The sequence below is a fragment of the Lactuca virosa genome, chromosome 4 (genome assembly GCF_052849685.1).
Source record: "Lactuca virosa cultivar CGN04683 chromosome 4, Lactuca_virosa_CGN04683_v6, whole genome shotgun sequence".
Taxonomy (NCBI): Eukaryota; Viridiplantae; Streptophyta; class Magnoliopsida; order Asterales; family Asteraceae; genus Lactuca; species Lactuca virosa.
In genome coordinates this window covers 196533857-196555804 of record NC_136429.1, presented here as the reverse complement: position 1 = coordinate 196555804, position 21948 = coordinate 196533857, and positions in this window count along the sequence as shown.

Here is a 21948-nt window from a genome sequence, read left to right as displayed (position 1 = left end):
TCACTTTTATTTCATCACACATCATCTAATTCATCTACCCATGTTTTACCCAACATATTTGTAGATAAAAATATATATACAGTTTAAAACTTATATAAAACATCTATTCAACAGTCACCTTAATTAAACAATCAATATAATTACACATAGCACGTATTTTAAAGAAAATACTTCATATATATGTGTAAGGTGAAAGTAACTACACACTCACATGATTTAACGATAATCGGGCAGCACTTCGTTGCCTAAAACGATTGTTTCTAAGAAAACCGGGAATTTTATTGAGAAACCGGGTTCTGCGAGGGTCGGGCTTCGAAACCGAAAAAATAAATTTCTCGGGCTTCTCGGGCCCTCCGGGACGTGTTCCGGGCGTTGGAAATGATCTCGGGGCTTCGGGGGAAGTCAAAATAGCTAAAATATTGAAAAAGGGGTGAAAATGCCCATTTTCCAAATGTAGCCGGAAGATCTCGCAACCCTTCTATTTATAGGGTGAGATCCGAAGTCGGCCGAGAGAAGGGAGTCAGCACCGAGGATACGAGGCAGCAGGAGGCTCGAACACGTGGTCGGATCCGGAGGAGGACACGCATCGGACACATCTCGCATGCGAGGGCTCACCACCGAGGCACATGCGTCGGATCCTTATTGGACCACTTCGGACTCGTCAGCAGATCGGAACAAGGGGCGACACGCGGCTTGCTTCGGTTGGGCCTCCCTTCGGTCGAATCAGAAGCGAGCACGTGGCTACTGTTCATGCGAGGTGACTCATCAATTTCGGACACGTGGCTTGCATGACTCACCGATTTCGGACACGTGACACTTATTCAGCGAAGGTGACGTGGCCGAAGCCACCTATGCGAAATTTCTAGGTTTTCGCGCCAAAACTTCTAAAATCCATAACTTTCGCATACGAGCTCCGTTTTGACGTTCTTTATATGCACGCGTAGGTAAAATTACACTCATTTTTATTCTTAATTAATTAAACCCTAATAATTAATCATAAAACACATAATTCACATAATATTCACATAATTCCTTTTCATTTCTTCTAAATGAGTTACAAAGGTTAACCTAGACCATTATGTCAATATTAATGCATAGCCTAGAAACACGGGCGTTACACATAAGGTTTCTCTCCTTCATGAAAATAAGTGTGAGGAAACACTTTCACTAAGAGAGATTTTAAGGAGATAGCGATTATGTAAATTGCATTCTAAAATTCGATTATGATTACGGCATCCCTCTTCATAGTTCGAATTGTGAGATTTGGCAATTAGTCTGAACATTTAGGACTTAGTAATATAAGTTATGAGTTAGTTTAGACACACATGTGAGCTATCTAAGGAAAGGTGTGTGAATTTGAGAAGCTTAGATAAAGGCTTATCGATGCACATCGTATTGGAAAAATGAACTTTGGAAAGTCAATAAGTATCGCCTTTTAGAAGTCCAACTGTTTTTCTGAATACGTGTCAAAGCTAGTGGGAGCATAAATGTTATGCTGGTATGGATATAATCATCATGTTAGTGGGAGCATGATTATTATTGCAAGTTAGCAATATTAATTATAGAAAACAAAAGTTTCACTTTGCAAAGTTGCATAGGTTGAAAAGTTGTTTTGCTATAATTAAGGGAGAGAATATTATACTTCGTTTCAAATCTAAAGGTTTAGATCGAGAAATTTTAATCAAATTTAGTCAAAAAGATATATGAATGTTATGTTGAAAGGATTCAACGTAAGAGAATTCTATATATGGAAATATTTGTTGCGTTCTCACACTCGAATATGATTACGACATCCCTCTTCATAGTTCGAATTGTGAGAACATGGCAAATAGAAATAGAAATATTATAGCAAAAGACTGGTAAACTATCATGTCATTGTAATATTCAGACGTTCTAAATTTTCCAAATGCCTAGGGCATTAAGAGGGAAAGAGGACTAGAATCGGATTTGACTGAGTTAGTTAAACAACTGTCAAGGATAATCTAAGGTTCGCCAAGGATCAGTCACTTGTGGACAGTTAGAAGTATAGTCATGAATGGACCATATTGACATTATTATGAATAGATAAGATTCTATTTAAAATGAGTTGTCATATGGAAAATATGGAAATGTTTCCATATTGGGAGTTGGACGTTAAGAATTTATGTCTAGATTAGAAACTTTTATGCAAGAAGGATGTTCAAAGGAATGTACCTTGAATGTGAGACTTCACATCTATGGAATTGTCTTGTAATAATCTCCAATAGAGCATTTTGTAATTTCATTGGCCGAGTTTTGGTGACTTTTGTGCCGTGACATTACGACAGGACCGTTGCATAAAGTGTTAGAATCTAACATATTCTATAAGTGGCAAGAATTTGGTATTCTTACACTTGTGCTAAGGATTGGGATTTGTGAAATAAGTGTGATTGAAAATGTTATTCAATTATACTATTTCACAAAGTAAGATCCATAAGTAAACATAGTGTGCATGCTAAGAGCATGGGACAATTGTCGTTATAATTCAAGTAAGAAGTTGATTACCCGAAACAACAAATAATGAGTAATCAATATGGTGATTAAATAAAAGTGTTTTATTTATACTCAAAAGTTTGGGCCCATACAATATTAGTATTATTCTTGTGTTTCAATTTGCATGTTTTGACTTCCTGAATAATAAGATTATTCGAACGTTCCACAGTCGCTCATACTTTGGAAGTAGGTATGAAAGAAGATTGTCATGAATTGGTTTGTAGATTGTATAAAGTGTATTAGATATAGCAAAGATTTGCTACAACGTTCATGAGTGCTTATGAATATGATTTGAGCATTGGATTAAACCCATGCTCACTTGGATCGCTTCATGGATTTTATCACGAGTGATTGGTGAGACGATAATATCTTATATTCTTGAAACCAAGATGTGTGAGTTGTATCTTGCGAGTCGGTTATACATTGATAATATATAAACGCACCAGTAACTTGGTGTTATAAAACGTATTGTTGTGTGTAATTCGGTGAGTAAGTACAAGCGAGCATTGAGTCGAAGTTTATCTGTTCCTTTTACCCGAAGTGGATAAAAGTGATATCTGTGGGCCCCTCGATGATTTAGTGATGACAAACATAAAGTGCTCGGCCGGGCAAGGACTGATTTGATTTGTTCAATTAGTGATGACAAACATACCTATGCGAAATTTTCGGTTTTCGCGCCAAAACTTCTAAAATCCATAACTTTTGCATATGAGCTCCGTTTTTGACGTTCTTTATATGCACGCATAGGTAACATTACGCTCTACAACTTTCGTTTAGACTTCGTCGGCTAATTTTGACTTTAATTTTTATATTATTATTTTTAACAGACCGGGACATGAAATCCGTTAAAAATTCATAACTTCTTCATCCGACGTCCGTTTTTGTCTGTCTTTTTACCGTTGTGCTACAAATGACGAAACCTTCGATTCTCGTTTAGGTCGTGTCGGCTAAAAATCATTCGATCTAAAATTCGAGTTTTTAGCTGTCTACTGCTAAGTTGAAACTCCGAAAAATCATAACTTCCTCATACGAAGTCAGATTTGGGCGTTCTTTTTATACCTACTCTACATTTAACAAACACTACGAGTTTCGTTTAGATTACGAAGGTGTTGTTTGTTTTTTCGAATCGAAAATTCATGAAGTCTGCGGACCACCTCTGCAATCCTCTGTAGCAGAAGAGGTGGAACAAACGGCTGCAGCCTATAATAAGAAGCATGTTTGTTTTTTTAACATCTGCAGACTGCTGCAGTAAACTGAAATTTAAATAAACTAATTTTATAAACTGAAAATAGTTCTCAACACCGAAATTTAATAATTCTAGTCTTAAAACATTAAAATAATAATAAAAAAACATGTAAAAAACAAAAATATAAAACTTTTTAAAAAAAAAACTTAAAAAAATGTAAAAGAAGCTAATAGTTTTATTCTAGAAAAAAAACTAATTTTAAAAAACATTAAAAAAGAAAATAATAAAAAAAATTAAAAAAGTAATGCAAACGATGTCTAAAAAGTTCGTAAAAAATTACACACGTTAAAAAAGATGCAACTGAAATTGAAAATATTATTAAAAGAAACGGTAAAAAAAATTAAAAAAATCAAGTTAAAAAAAATCGTGGAAACTATAAAAATAAATTGTATCACATCCGTAAATAAAAATATAAGAAAATAAAAGTTTAAAAAAAAAGTTAAAAAAAATAAGTTATACAAATTTTTTTAAAAAACACTTGAAAAAAATGAAAGCTGAAGAGGTTAGAAGAGGCAAGTCAAGTGCTGTGCCACGCAGCACACGCGCAGAGGTTTTGTAGTCTGAAGCCTTCCAAAAAACAAACTGCTGTGAGAGGGAAAGTGCTGCGTGTGTGCTGCGCCGCGCAGCAATAAGTGGTTTGAAGAGGTTTTTATAAAAAAACAAACAGCACCTAAGGCTAAAAAGTGGTTTATCAAAAACTCATTTTTTACGACATTCGGCACCGTGCCGGTTTATAGTGAAACTTCGACAGGTCATAACTTCTTCGTTATAACTCGGATTTTGGCATTCTTTATATATCTGTAATCCTTGTCACGCCCACTACAAGTATTTTAATAGATATCGGCTTTATCTAAAATTTAATTTTTGACGCTCATTTTTATTCTTAATTAATTAAACCCTAATAATTAAGCATAAAATACATAATTCACATAATATTCACATAATTCCTTTTCATTTCTTCTAAATGAGTTACAAAGGTTAACCTAGACCATTATGTCAATATTAATGCCTAGCCTAGAAACACGGGCGTTACAACTCTCTCCCCCTTAGATGATTCCATCCCCGGAATCACACATCAACAAACAAATACGGGTAGCGACTTATCATGTCACTCTCCGTTTCCCAGTTGAGATTTGGCCCATTCGTATGTTTCCAATGCACAAGCACTAAATCGACCACTTTGTGTCACAACTTCTTAGTCTTACGGTCAACGATTGCCTCAGGTTCTTCAATCAACCTCTTTTTTTTATCCAACCTTAATTCAGAAATGGGAATTATGTCGGGCACATCTCCCGTAAATTTTCTCAAATAACACACATAAAAGGTATTATGAATACCCTCCAGTTCTTTCGGTAATTCTAGCTCGTAAGCTTGATTCCCGATCCTCTGAAGAACTTTAAATGGTCCAACAAATCTTGGAGTCAACTTTCCCCTTCTACCAAATCCTATAAGTCCCTTCCACGACAAGACTTTAAGTAAAACCGAATCTCCAACTTTGAATGATATCGGTTATCTTTTCTTGTCAGCATAGCTCTCTTGAGCAGCTAACATCCTTTCCCTAATCACTTTCAACTTTTGAGCAGTCTGATGGACTATTTCAAGTCCCATAAGCTGCTTTTCCCAGCTTCCAGTCAACATGATAGCATTCGACACTTTTCCCCATACAAAGCGTGATAAGGTGCCATCTTGATGCTTGAGTGGAAACTATTACTATAGGAAAATTCTACTAGAGGTAAGTGTTTACCCCAGTTACCTTGGAAATTCCAGGGTACATGCCCTCAGCATATCCTCCAACGTTTGAATTGTTTGTTCGCTCTGACCATCGGTTTGTGGATGGTAAGCTGTATTCAAACACAACTTGGTACCCAATTCCTCTTATAGACTCCTCCAAAACCTTGAGGTAAAACGGCTGTCACGATCGGATACAATCGTTAACGAAACACCGTGAAGCCTCATACTTTCCTTCACATAAGAATTCGCAAGTTTATCCATAGACCATTTCTCGTTGGCTGCTATGAAATGCGCACTCTTAGTGAAGCGATCAACGACCACCCAAATCATGTCGTGACCATTCCTTGTTTTGGGCAGTTTAGTCACAAAATCCATAGTGATACCTTTCCACTTACCCATGGGTACAGGTAAAGGTTCTAAACTCCCATACGGTTTCCGATGTTGTGCCTTAACCCTAGCACATGTTACGCACTCGGCCACATACTTAGCAACATCGAGCTTCATCGTCGGCCATCAGTAATAGGGTTTTAGATCCCTATACATTTTTATACTGTCGGGATGAATCGAGTACATGGTCTTGTGAGCTTCTTCCATCAGAAGATCTCTTACTCCTCCCATCTTAGGTACCCAAATCCTACCTTTGAATACCTTCAGTCTTTGACCGTTTGTATCAAACACCAACGTTTTATCCCAAACGTTCCTCCTTTCAGTCATTTTTCTCTAAAGCTTCCTCCTGAGCTTTCTTTTATACTTCCCACAATTGTAGAGACAACTTCAATTCTCAACGCTCTTGGCCTTTTCTTTTCAAGATTCACCTTCCGACTGAGAGCATTAGCAACAACATTTGCTTTACCAGGGTGGTAAAGTATCTCACAGTCGTAGTCCTTGAGTAACTCTAGCCAGCGTCGTTGCCTCATGTTCAATTCCTTATGATTAAAGAGATATTGAAGACTCTTATAATCAGTGAAAAGTTTGCATTTAGTACCATAAAGATAGTGCCTCCCTATCTTTAAGGCGAATACTACCACTGCCAACTCCAGATCATGAGTGGGGTAGTTCTTTTCATGCTCCTTCAATTGCCTCAATGCATACGCTATCACTTTATCCCTTTGGGTCAGAACACAACCTAACCCAACTTCTTTAACAATGAACGCAATACTTCTATTGATCGCTTTGATCAGCCTTTACTTCAATTCGACTTAAGTCAACTGCTACATCGAACTTGGTTCTCTAAACCACATAACAAACTCATCGTAGTCGGACTCAATTCGATATGACCACTAGGGTCGAAATAACAATCATCTTCTTAGTCATTACCAAAACGATGGTAACGACAGACTAGAATAAGACGGAATCAATTACGAGTTCCTTGGTAACCTTGTGACTTTCCCTGATCCAAGTGTGAGTCCTGTGCTTCCAGTAGTATAGATCTCTACTACTATTCACACCTACTCATACTCGTCCCAAGTATTGTCTCGCAGTCCCCAAGTCTTAAAATCACAAAACAATTTAACACATACGAATGTGTCCAATTAATCATAAAATTTTCCTAGACTCTACTAGGACTTCTTCCATGTGTATCTTCAATCATCAATTCTACTTCAACTTGGTTGGTGATGGAAATTCCAGACGATGGAACAACTTCAAGAATTATACCAACCATTCCATCATCCTGCCAATCAAAGGTGTACTTCGGACGTACCGTACCCCTCTAAACGTTCCGTTATTTTATTAGACATATTCTAATGGAAAGATACCACTCTTATGATATCTTCTGATAGGTATCATTCACTATCATAAGCTTTTCATTTCCTCCATCTACTCCATTCTCTACGAGTCTTCACCATAATGTTTTGTACACCCAAGCAGACGTTCGGTGTACTGGGCGAGAACTTAAGATAGGAAAGCTTTATTTACGATAAACGTATTAATCTCCTTATCACTTCGAAACGTTTACATGTTAGTTCTAATCTCGTAATCATACGCTTAGAATCCTACACACATAAGGTTTCCAGATCCGGTCGGCAACAGACCATAGATCCGAACAAATAATAGCATATAAGGCATCCTTATAGCTATAACATAAAATATTTAGCACATAAAACATTTTAGGCATCTTTCCTAAAATAAACTTGTGCTCATGTCTAAAATATAGCAGACACTCATCTCACAATCATCACTTAGCATTCTAAGTTTAAGTCTAGAAATCCTATAATTTCTTAGTTCGCTTAAACTAATGCTCTGATACCAACTGTGACATCCCCAAATTCACGGCCAGAAAAGACCGGTTTAATTTATGCTTTTGAAATAATTTCAGAGTAATCATTTGATTAAAAGTGTTGCGTAATTTGTTCCCAGAAAAACATAATAAATATGTTATCAAATCATTTCCGAAGAAATGTATTTTATTCACTTAACCCATTGGGATGTCATTGTCAATACAAAAACATAAGCATAAACAAAACTTACATTCATTTACACTAGTGATCTACTTCTCTTTGAATCTCTCAGTGTAAAGCAACTTCGTATCGATACCTGTGATACAAATAAAATGAGTGGGTCAGGCTTGGGAGCCTGGTGAGCATATAGGGTTTTCAACCCACAATAAATAATAAACTTATTAAGTTCTCAATCAATAAATTTATGAATTTCATCAACCAAAATAACCCTAATTACCCATTCCCATTATCCTCACTTTACGTCCCTAAAACAACTATCACAAGGGACCTAGCCTAAGGATTATCACTAGGGGTGACAACATTGCTTTCCCTCAGCAAGTTATGTCAATCAAGACATCCTAACATAAAACAACCTATAAAGTGACAACATTGCTTCCCTCTGCAATTTATGTCAAATAAGACATGAAGTCACATTGTTGCCATGTGCTAAGTCCATAGCTCTTATTTATCGCCAGTATTTCCCACGGGAGTTCCTCCCCGCAATACATGTCAATGGGTTTTCCATATGCTAAGTCCATAACTCTTATTCATCGACTGTATTTCCCACGGGTGTTCCCCCCCGCAATACATGTCAATGGGTTTTCCATACAGCTGATGAACATACTAAGGGGTTTCCCCAGCCATACATGCCCTAAAGGCACTCATGAGGGGAATAGAGTACATCAAATGAACACTTAAGTCCATTAACACCTACAGGTTGCGAGCCTGCTAGTGTTCCACAGACCGTCTAGAACAGTCCATGGTTGTCATCCATAGTCTGCTGAATGACGGGGGTCAACGTTTGGGTAAGGGCTTTTCTCATATTGCACCACTCACGAAGGGGAATAGAGTACAACGAATGAACACTCAAGTCCATTAACACCTACAGGTTGCGAGCATGCTTGTGTTCCACAGACCATCTTGAACAGTCCATGGTTGTCATCCATACTCTGCTGAATGACGGGGGTCAACGTTTGGGTAAGGGCTTTTCTCATATTGCACCACTCACGCCAACGTTTGGGTAAGGGCTTTTCTCATATTTCACCACTCACTCTCAACTCATGATCTATATCACTGATCATCTCATCTATCCAACTCACCTTTCATCACACACCCACTATTTAACTCATGATCTATATCACTAACTCATGAATCTCGTCCGATCACTTCATAAAAGAACAAAGACTCCAAAGCTCTTCCAAATAAAAGTATAGGGAAAATACTGATAAAGTACTTCCGTACGCTCCCGTACCCCGACACGTAATAGTGTCAAAAAGAAGAATTAACGGATGAACACTTTATGAATATATAGTTCAAACATACGTACCGATTACAAGTCTACTAACGTTCCACTGAATTATCTAAAATAGTCTGTGGCCGTTGTCTATACTCTGCTAGATGACTAGATCATCTTAAACATCGATACCTCTCATCACTTTTATTTCATCACACATCATCTAATTCATCTACCCATGTTTTACCCAACATATTTCTAGATAAAAATATATATACAGTTTGAAACTTATATAAAACATCTATTCAACCGTCATCTTAATTAAACAATCAATATAATTACACATAGCACGTATTTTAAAGAAAATATTTCATATATATGTGTAAGGTGAAAGTAACTACACACTCACATGATTTAATGATAACCGGGCAGCACTTCGTTGCCTAAAACGATCGTTTCTAATAAAACCGGGAATTTGATTGAGAAACCAGGCTCTGCGAGGGTCGGGCTTCGAAACCGAAAAAATAAATTTATCGGGCTTCTCGGGCCCTCCGGGACGTGTTCCGAGCGTTGGAAATGATCTCGGGGCTTCGGGGGAAGTCAAAATAGCTAAAATATTGAAAAAGGGGTGAAAATGCCCATTTTCCAAATGTAGCCGGAAGATCTCGCAACCCTTCTATTTATAGGGTGAGATCCGAAGTCGGCCGAGAGAAGGGAGTCAGCACCGAGGATACGAGGCAGCAGGAGGCTCGGACACGTGGTCGGATCCGGAGGAGGACACGCATCGGACACATCTCGCATGCGAGGGCTCGCCACCGAGGCACATGCGTCGGATCCTTATTGGACCACTTCGGACTCGTCAGCAGATCGGAACAAGGGGCGACACGCGGCTTGCTTCGGTTGGGCCTCCCTTCGGTCGAATCAGAAGCGAGCACGTGGCTACTGTTCATGCGAGGTGACTCATCAATTTCGGACACGTGGCTTGCATGACTCACCGATTTCGGACACGTGACACTTATTCAGCGAAGGTGACGTGGCCGAAGCCACCTATGCGAAATTTCTAGGTTTTCGCGCCAAAACTTCTAAAATCCATAACTTTCGCATACGAGCTCCGTTTTGACGTTCTTTATATGCACGCGTAGGTAAAATTACGCTCTACAACTTTCATTTAGACTTCGTCGGCTAATTTTGACTTTAATTTTTATATTATTATTTTTAACAGACCGAGACATTAAATCCGTTAAAAATTCATAACTTCTTCATCCGACGTCCGTTTTTGTCTGTCTTTTTACCGGTGTGCTACAAATGACGAGACCTTCGATTCTCGTTTAGGTCGTGTCGGCTAAAAATCACTCGATCTAAAATTCGAGTTTTTTGCTGTCTACTGCTAAGCTGAAACTTCGAAAAATCATAACTTCCTCATACGAAGTCAGATTTGGGCGTTCTTTTTATACCTACTCTCGGTTTAACAAACACTACGAGTTTCGTTTAGATTACTAAGGCTAAAAAGTGGTTTATCAAAAACTCACTTTTTACGACATTCGGCACCGTGCCGGTTTATCGTGAAACTTCGACAGGTCATAACTTCTTCGTTATAACTTGGATTTCGGCATTCTTTATATATCCGTAATCCTTGTCATGCCCACTACAAGTTTCTTAATAGATATCGGCTTTATCTAAAATTTAATTTTTGACGCTCATTTTTATTCTTAATTAATTAAACCCTAATAATTAAGCATAAAACACAGAATTCACATAATATTCACATAATTCCTTTTCATTTCTTCTAAATGAGTTACAAAGGTTAACCTAGACCATTATGTCAATATTAATGCATAGCCTAGAAACACGGCCGTTACACATAAGGTTTCTCTCCTTCATGAAAATAAGTGTGAGGAAACACTTTCACTAAGAGAGATTTTAAGGAGATAGCGATTATGTAAATTGCATTCTAAAATTTGATTATGATTACGGCATCCCTCTTCATAGTTCGAATTGTGAGATTTGGCAATTAGTCTGAACATTTGGGACTTAGTAATATAAGTTATGAGTTAGTTTAGACACACATGTGAGCTATCTAAGGAAAGGTGTGTGAATTTGAGAAGCTTAGATAAAGGCTTATCGATGCACATCGTATTGGAAAAATGAACTTTGGAAAGTCAATAAGTATCGCCTTTTAGAAGTCCAACTGTTTTTCTGAATACGTGTCAAAGCTAGTGGGAGCATAAATGTTATGCTGGTATGGATATAATCATCATGTTAGTGGGAGCATGATTATTATTGCAAGTTAGCAATATTAATTATAGAAAACAAAAGTTTCACTTTGCAAAGTTGCATATGTTGAAAAGTTGTTTTGCTATAATTAAGGGAGAGAATATTATACTTCGTTTCAAATCTAAAGGTTTAGATCGAGAAATTTTAATCAAATTTAGTCAAAAAGATATATGAATGTTATGTTGAAAGGATTCAACGTAAGAGAATTCTATATATGGAAATATTTGTTGCGTTCTCACACTCGAATATGATTACGACATCCCTCTTCATAGTTCGAATTGTGAGAACATGGCAAATAGAAATAGAAATATTATAGCAAAAGACTGGTAAACTATCATGTCATTGTAATATTCAGACGTTCTAAATTTTCCAAATGCCTAGGGCATTAAGAGGGAAAGAGGACTAGAATCGGATTTGACTGAGTTAGTTAAACAACTGTCAAGGATAATCTAAGGTTCGCCAAGGATCAGTCACTTGTGGACAGTTAGAAGTATAGTCATGAATGGACCATATTGACATTATTATGAATAGATAAGATTCTATTTAAAATGAGTTGTCATATGGAAAATATGGAAATGTTTCCATATTGGGAGTTGGACGTTAAGAATTTATGTCTAGATTAGAAACTTTTATGCAAGAAGGATGTTCAAATGAATGTACCTTGAATGTGAGACTTCACATCTATGGAATTGTCTTGTAATAATCTCCAATAGAGCATTTTGTAATTTCATTGGCCGAGTTTTGGTGACTTTTGTGCCGTGACATTACGACAGGACCGTTGCATAAAGTGTTAGAATCTAACATATTCTATAAGTGGCAAGAATTTGGTATTCTTACACTTGTGCTAAGGATTGGGATTTGTGAAATAAGTGTGATTGAAAATGTTATTCAATTATACTATTTCACAAAGTAAGGACCATAAGTAAACATAGTGTGCATGCTAAGAGCATGGGACAATTGTCGTTATAATTCAAGTAAGAAGTTGATTACCCAAAACAACAAATAATGAGTAATCAATATGGTGATTAAATAAAAGTGTTTTATTTATACTCAAAAGTTTGGGCCCATACAATATTAGTATTATTCTTGTGTTTCAATTTGCATGTTTTGACTTCCTGAATAATAAGATTATTCGAACGTTCCACAATCGCTCATACTTTGGAAGTAGGTATGAAAGAAGATTGTCATGAATTGGTTTGTAGATTGTCTAAAGTGTATTAGATATAGCAAAGATTTGCTACAACGTTCATGAGTGCTTATGAATATGATTTGAGCATTGGATTAAACCCATGCTCACTTGGATCGCTTCATGGATTTTATCACGAGTGATTGGTGAGACGATAATATCTTATATTCTTGAAACCAAGATGTGTGAGTTGTATCTTGCGAGTCGGTTATACATTGATAATATATAAACGCACCAGTAACTTGGTGTTATAAAACGTATTGTTGTGTGTAATTCGGTGAGTAAGTACAAGCGAGCATTGAGTCGAAGTTTATCTGTTCCTTTTACCCGAAGTGGATAAAAGTGATATCTGTGGGCCTCTCGATGATTTAGTGATGACAAACATAAAGTGCTCGGCCGGGCAAGGACTGATTTGATTTGTTCAATTAGTCAGTCGTCATAAATCGGAAATCGGGAAACAACACATAGATTGAGAGAATGATTTCAATCCATGTCTCGTGTCTATACAATATCTGGAATGGAGGAATATATGATCCCATATATAAAGGACGCGTATCTGATAAGATCAGAGTTGACAGCGGCTTTTTAAAGCTACGATTGCTGATCAGGATCTGAAGTCATACGCAGAATAGTTATTAGACTTATCCAAGTGGGAGACTATTGGATTAGTGTCTAAGCCCATAACTATTTTGGTATGTACTTGACCCGATTGCGAGCATGGTCCTTTTGGGTTGCCTTCACCAAAGCAACTTGATAGGGTGATTTGTGGAGAAAGAGATTAATTATGATTTATTAATATATTATATGAATAATATATTAAGAGAGAAATCATATTATTTAATTAATAATAGTCAAGAATTAATCAGAATTAATTTTGTGGCTAAAAGACATTAATTAAATAAAGGGAACTAGAACTGTCAATTGTGTGATAGTTAGATATTGGGCTAATGGACTCCATAGAGGATGGAGTGGACAAAATCTATGGGGAAACCCATTAGAATTCGTCCAAGGCCTCTAAAGGAGGAGTCCATGGGTTGCTTAGGGCCTAAGCAGTCAAATTAGGGTTTCCTTGTTAGATAACCCTAATAGCCTCACTATTTAAGGACCCCTAGGGCACCAAAAACTTGGCCAACTGATTCCTTAGGGTTTCTAGGCGTTTTTGGTGTCCTCTCGCTCCTCCTTCTTCATCCTTATTGCTTATGGTGTTTGTGACTCCATTAGAGGTGTGACATTTGTGACACAAAGCTTTCAGAATCCAATTACAAGAAGGAATTGAGATTGTTATTGCTACATAACAATCAAGGTAATATCTAAACCCTAATTCATATGTTATTTGATTATCACATGCTAGATCTAGGGTTTATGGCTTTGGATGATTATTGCATGTTCATTAGACAAACTAGATCCAAAGCTTTAGGGTTTGCGTGTACACCATAGGAATGTTGTAGTGCTCAAAAACCCATCAATAGAAATCAATACCTATTGACATTCTTACCAAAGTTCAGATTTCTGATAAGTGGTGCTTGGATAAGTCTCTATCTAGACTTCTCAAGCTCATACACCTTTCATTATATAACTTATGTGTGTATCTAAACCTTTTCAGAACTTATTGCAGTAAGCCCCAAATGTTCAAACTATTTGACATTTCTCATAATTCGAACTATGAAGAGGGATGCCGTAATCATACTCGAATTTGAGAACGCAATTAACACAACTGCTAAAACTTTTAAAATCCACTAGTGAAAGCGTTTCCTCAAAATCATTTTCATTAAGTAGAGAGAAACCTCTTGCCACTTAGATTTTATGGTGTATGTGTAACGCCTGGTTCCTGGTTGGTATTTTGAATAATAATTCTCATTTTTGCAAAGGGAATCGACGAGTTGGAGGCCCCAAACTCGTCGAGTATAAATGGGAATTTGGACGCAGGTTAAGAAAACTACTCGACGAGTTGGGGAGCCCCAACTCGACGAGTAGGGCTGCTAGAGTGAAACCCTAATTTAGGGTTTGCACCCTATTTAAACACATTAACTGGACTCAACTTCAGCCTCCATCACCTCCAAGCCTTATTCATGAAACCCTAATCCATTTTGAGTGTTCTTGAGCCATTGTGGTGTGTTCTTGGTGATTTTGAAGCTTGAGAAGGAAGATGAAGCTTGGGGATTCAAGAGGAGGCAAGTAGATCCAGAGTTGGTGCTGCATTTCTGAATCAGTAGAGGTATAAAGTCTGTACGTTGGCTATTCATTTACTAGATCTCTTCATGGAAGTATTTAGGGCTTTAAGAAGCCCATTTTGGAACCATTAATGGATGCAAGCATGTTTTGGAGTTAGGACCTCAGATCTGGATGTGCATGGCCTTATAAGACTTAAAGTTGCCAGCTTTATTAAGTCTTGATCCTTCTCCATGCCTTAGGTCTCTTTAGGAGCTTGGTTTTTGTGTTGTTAGCTTCATAACACCATGCATGAACGTAAAGTTTGTAAATTTACGTGTTATATCGACCCTAGGAGGCAATATCTATGGTTTGGAAGCCTTGAACCCGACTAGAAGCGACTGGACAGATTTGGACTTTGGGGGACTCAACGAGTCGTTTATACGACTCGGCGAGTTAGGTCGTGGTCCCCCAACCTTTACTGTTACTGAGCAAACTCGTTGAGTCTAGATGATGACTCAGCGAGTTGGACGTGTTTATGGACTTGAAGATCAAAGAACTCGACGAGTTCAAGGATGAACTCGGCGAGTTGAGAGCAAAATGTCCCGACCGATATGAAGATGAACTCGACGAGTTCAAGGATGAACTCGACGAGTTGAGAGCAAAATTTCCCAACTGATATGAAGACGAACTCGAAGAGTTCAAGGATGAACTCGGCTAGTTGTGAGTGAAATGTCCCGACTTGTATGAAAGGGAACTCGACGAGCTCATGGAAGAACTCGACGAGTAGGATAGAGACTCCAGAGTTTTATGGACCTGGGAACTCGGCGAGTTGATGTTGGGTTTTTTGTACTATAACACTCCTATGGTGAACATAAAACCCTAATGCTTTGGATCTAAGTTTTCTCTAGTTCTACATGCAACAAAAATTATCCAAAGCATGAAACCTATAACTAGCATACAACTTGATATTTGAAACATAAAAAACAAGTTAGTCAATTACCTCTTTGTTGTAGCTTGTAGAGTTTTGGCCTTTGAAGAGCTTAGCACCTCAAGTGTGATGCCTCAAATGGTTCACAAAACACCATGAAGAAATTGAGGCTAATGAGAGAGAGGATAGGAGGCACACCAAAATCGGCTAGGGTTCTCTTAGAACTCTTGTGTTTAACTTGTGCCAATTTTTGGAGCTTAGGGGTTACATAAATAGTGTAGAATTCCAAGGGTCACTTGTAAACCCTAATGCATACACTTAGGCTTATGATCCAATAACTTAAATGGACTAACTCTTCATAAACTTATCCCATCATGGATCAATGGCCCAAACCATATGTATCACTAATTTACATAATCAGTCCCTGTTGATTTTATTAGTCTCTTTTGATGACTAAGTTAATTCCAAATTAATTCTTGATCAATACTAATTAAATAATATGATTTCTCAATTAATATATTATACTTATAATATATTAATAAATCACAAATAACATTTTTCTCAAATATCCATCCTATCAAATTGTTCCAGTGAATGCAACCCAAAATGGATCATGCTACTCACGGGTCAAGTACATACCAATTATAGTTATGGGCTTAGACACCTAATCCAACAGTCTCCCACTTGGATAAGTCTAATAACTATAACTTCAAGTACGACTTCAAAAACTGACTAGCAATCATAGCTCTCAAAAGCCGTTGTCGAACTATGACGCGTCCATTAGATAAGGGATCATATATTCCTTCATTCTAGATATCGTATGGACATGAGACATGGATTATAATCATTCTCTCTGTCCATGTGTTGTTTCCCGATTTCCAATTTATGACGACTGACTAATTGAACAAATCAAATCAGTCCACGCTTGGCCAAGCGCTTAGAGTGTCATCACTAAATCATTGAGGGGCCCACAGATATCGCTTTTATCCCTCTTAGGGTAAAAGGAACGGATAAACTTCGACTCATATGCTTGCTCTATTTACTTATCAAATCCCACATAACAATATGATTTATAACACCAAGTTACTGGTTCATTTACATATCATCAATGTGCAACCGACTTGTAAACTGCAACTATATGTCTCCATTTCAAGAATATAAGATATTATCGTCTCACAATCACTCATGATGAAATCCATGAAGTGATTCAGATGAGCGTGGGTTTAATCCAATACTCAAATCTTATTACAGGAGTACTCATGAACACTGCAGTAAACTTTGCTATGTCTAAACACTTTAGACAATCTACAGACGGATTCATGACAGTCTTACCTCATTACCTACATCCAAAGTATTATTGACTATGGATATTTGAATAATCTTATTATTAAAGAAGTCAAAACATGCAAAGTGAAACACAAGAATTATTTAATCCAATATGGTTTCAAAACTTTTGAATTTAAATAAAACACTTATTATTTAATCACCATATTGATTATACATTATTCATTGCATAATGTCCCCGCTTACCAGTTGAAAGAGACCGAAGGGGCATGCCAGCACCCAGATATGTTAGGCGGTTAGCGGTTGAAAGAGACCGATGAGGTAGGTCGGGTACCCAGATATGCCTGACAGTATGTTGTTTGTATGGTATGTGGTATGATGGGGGAACTCACTAACCTTTGTGCTTACAGTTTTCAGTTTTGGTTTCAGGTACTTCATTTTCAAAGGAAAGGAGTCGGCTCGATCGCAACGCATCACACTATGTTTTCCGCATATGGGATCCTTGGGATTACACTCTGATATTGTTTTATGGTAACATGTTTTGATTATTGACACTTTGGTTTTGACATGAGATGTTATTATGAATGTTTTTATATTGTTGGTTTTATAATAACTTAATTAAAAATGAAATTTTTGGTCTTGAATTTTGGGATGTTACAAGTTGGTATCAGAGCCATGGTTTGAGGGATTCGGACACACTCTCGGGTGTGTCTGGACTCAAATCTGGATTTGAAATATTTTTACAAGAAATTAATTTTCTAAAAATTAAAATAAAGAGTTTTGATAAAGAACAAGGAGTGTGATGCGTGCAATCAGCCGAGCTCGAGTAAGTTTTCCCCAAGATACCCATACATGTTATGTTATGATATGAATTGAGAATATGAGAACTGCATGCTAGATTAGGGATGAGGATCAAGGAAGGATGCATTATATGCCTATTATATGTTCTTGTAGACCTGCATGCTAGTACTGATCAGTCAGGGATAGGATGGTCTGTTTAGGTTATGCCTAATTGTATAAGCTTTAGAACCTCATGCCAGTATAGATTCCTGATAAGAGGATAGAATTGTTTTATTAGAGTATGTTAATTAACATTTCCATTGTCTGAATGCTGCTTGCTTTGTGCTTTGTGAGACTCTTAGTAATGTGAGTTAGCTACTAAGTGAATATGCTAAGTCACATGTGACACAGGCTGGATAATCTCAGAGTGATAGACTTGACCCTATTGCTCAGCTCTTGTATGAGTCCAACCGTTCTAGGGACGAGTCTTTTACTTGAAGGGTTATCTGATCTCTGCTACATGTGGCTATATTCATAAGGTAGCTAGTTGACATTACTGGAAATCTTTCAGCAACTGAGGACTAGGTGAGTTCGAGAACCTAGGAAAGCCTGGGATATGCTTCAGTTTGTTAGTAGTGAGGTTTAGTGAGACTTGGGTGCATCAGTTTGGGGAAGTGACTTGGAGGATTCAGGAGGATTGTTGAGGAAAGTATGGATAGGTGTGGAAGGTAGTATTGGGCCCGTACTACTGAAGGCACAGGATCCATACTCGAATCGGTGAGAGTCTTGGAGAATCTAAGAAGCTTATGGGAGGTGGATTCTTGGACGAGTTCTGATTGTTGGCTTAATTGTATTTCAGTTTGGGATGAGCTCTCAGGGTGATGGTTCAGGTTCTGGTTCCAGAATAGGTTCAGGTTCTGGTTCCGGAACAGGTGCAGGTGCGGAATCAATCAGCGAGCAGATGCGCGAGTTCCTTTCGTTGGAGATTACCCGCGGTATGATGGAGCAAACTCCTATGATATTGGGGTCAGTCGAGGAAGGGATTTTGGAAGTATTGGATAGTTGTCTCGGGGCCTTTCGGGTTGATACTATAGCAGGGAAGCTAGGGGCTCATCTGGATCCCAAGGCTTGTGGATCCTTAGGAACCTTCAGGGAGGAGGACCCTCTTGTTAGCTTTCGTCAATCCTTCGCGAGGGATTGACTGGTATCGTTAGTAAGATCACTGATTGATTGGTTGTCAAATTAGAGGAGTGGACCGCACTATCACGTGCTGCAAGTGCAGCTGGTGGGGATGGTAGTGCAGGAAATGTGAGTTTGGAAGTGTGACTCGAAAAAAGGAAGCAAACACCTATCTCAGGACGATTGGAAGGAGGTGGAGGGTCCGACTCGGCTAACTTGGGTGTTGGAAGTCACAGAGATTTTGAGGTGTGTGGCAAGTGTGGAATAACCCATGGGTTTGCTTGTAACAAGTTTAGGTGTTTCAAGTGTGGAGAAAGAGGGCATGTGTATCGGAATTGTAAGAAGGAACATATATGTTTTCATTGTCACCAGCCAGGTCATTTCAAGTCCCGTTTTCCTGCTTGGGTGGCGGAGAGAGTTCAGGTTCCAGCGCCCGTCGTTCTGCAGGAAGTCAAGATCGATCCGCAATTGATCGCTGGTACGTAATTTGAACTCCCCTTTCTATAATGATAATATTATGTAATTACTCTTGATCAATAATTGTATCTGCTTTGGATTCTCACTGAGTTTTGAGTAAGGGTATCCTGCTTGTGTTTTGATTATATTTCAAGAAATGTCATATGCCAATCGCATACAGTGAATTATAAGTAGTTAGTGAAAGGTCGTTCCTTTTTGCTGGTTCAGAGTGTTCAATGTTCTCTCGGCTCGTAGTAGAGATCGGTCAGGGGTATTATGTAGAAGGTCTAGAGTTAGCTTCTTCAGGGATAGTCCCCCTGTATCGATGGGGCATAGTGGTTTTATCATCTGTTCTGGTATGAGCGACGGAGGCTTATGGGGGGAGGGGGGAACTTCGGGGTTCTAGCACTACTATCGCTAGGAGAGGAGTGGTAGTAAATGGATACGGGTGTAGTCGCATGGGTTGTTTGACCATAGGATGTTCCAAGGAAATTTTATTTCTCCCATGGGTCGTGTTTGATTAGAGTTCAGTGATTCTGCAAAGATTCATCAACTAGAGTAAAGGTTAAGGTTTCTAGTCGCCAGCATGGGAGGTGGATCGAGGTGCCGTATTGGATCAGATTTCAAGAGTACTCTTCAAGATTTTGAAGGATGGACGATCTTAGGGTTTGACAGGTAATTGATCGCTAGCATGGGTGAGCACAGGTTGTCGACAGTGGACGGTTAGGAAGTAAGAAGGATTGGGAATCCTTCAATCCTCACGTGTCGTGAAGACTTAGTAGGATCTAAGTGGGGGAGAATCGATCAGCTATCCAGGAGGAGAAATAATTGTGAAACTAGGATGAGTTTCGCATCCCGATAAGTAGAAAGGCGGTCGAGTGGCCATCTAGATTGAGGATTGAGAGTTGGGAGTTCGGAAAACATTCCAACATTTGGTTCACACCTTCCTTTGGCATCAGATAGTAGGCCTCGGGAAACAGATTAGGGACTTCAGTCAGGACATGTGTTCAACTTGGGATATTAGATTAACTGTGTATGTATGCTCGACCTTAGGTATGTTCAGATTAGTAATCCGCGGTAAGAACATGGACAGCGGTGGAGTCAGCGTGGAAAGTGATATAAGATTGGGGGATAGTCGTAGCATTCACTAGCAGTCAGTCAACGTGGAAAGTGTTGAAAGTCTGCGGGTGTAGCCGTAACATTCACCAGGTTCTCAGATAGTGATAGAAGTGTTGTAAGTCTACGGGTGTAGCCGTTGCATCCACAAGGTTGTCAGATAGTGTTGGAAGTGTTGTAAGTCTGTGGGTGTAGCCGTAGCATTCACCAGGTTGTCAGATAGTGATAGAAGTTTTGTAAGTCTGCGGGTGTAGCCGTAGCGTGCACAAGGTTGTCAGATAGTGTTGGAAGTGTTGTAAGACTGCGGGTGTAGCCGTAGCCTTCACAATGTTTCCAGATAGTGTTGGAGGTGTTGTTGTTGGATTAAGTGTCTAAGCCCATAACTATAATTGGTATGTACTTGACCCGAGAGTAGCATGGTCCATTTCGGGTTGCATATCACCAGGACAATTTGTTAGGATGGACTTTTGAGAAGAGGTTATTTATGATTTATTAATATATTATAAGTTCTAATATATTAATATGAAATCATATGATTTAATTAGTATTGATCAAGAATTAATTTGGAATTAATTTTGTGATCAAAAGAGACTAATTAAATTAATGGGGACTAATTATGGTAATTAGTGAAACATATGGATTGGGCTATTGATCCATGTTGGACTAAGTTTATGTAAGGATCCAATATGAGTTAGCCCACATGAACCATGGATCATAACCCATGTGTATGGATTAGGGTTTACCCATTACCTTTGGAATCCTACACTATATATATATATATATATATATATATATATATATATATATATATATATATATATATATGTTTCTCATACCCTAAAATCGGCTAGACATGTTCTTGGAGTTCATAGGAGCCGATTTTGAAGCTAGCAACCCTCTCTCAAGTTCTCCTTTGTCCTAGGTGTGTTGTGAACCGTTTGAGGCATCACACTTGGGGTGCTAAGTTCTTAAAGGCCAAATACATCAAGCTACAACAAAGAGGTAATCATCTAATCTATTTTTATGATTCAAATATCAAATTGTATGCTAGTTGTAGGCTTCATGCTTTGGAAATTTTATTGCATGTATAACTAGAGAAAACTTAGATCCAATGCATTTAGGGTTGTATGTGCACCATTGATAAGACTGAAATTGTTATAGATCGAATAGATTCTGAACAAGTATAATATGAACACGAAGTGAAGTAAGAACACAGAATGAATCAACAAAGTGTCAAATGATTAAAAGGCACAACCTCAAAAGAACTCTATTAAGAATTGCTACTGTAGAGGTGTGCTAGGGTTACAATCAAAGTGATAAAAATCGATTCTAACTATGGTGCATGCATGCACAATATATACTCTAACCCTAATAATAAATAACGGCTGGACAGGCCCAAACCGTGTACATAATGGACTAAATAAACAGCCCAAT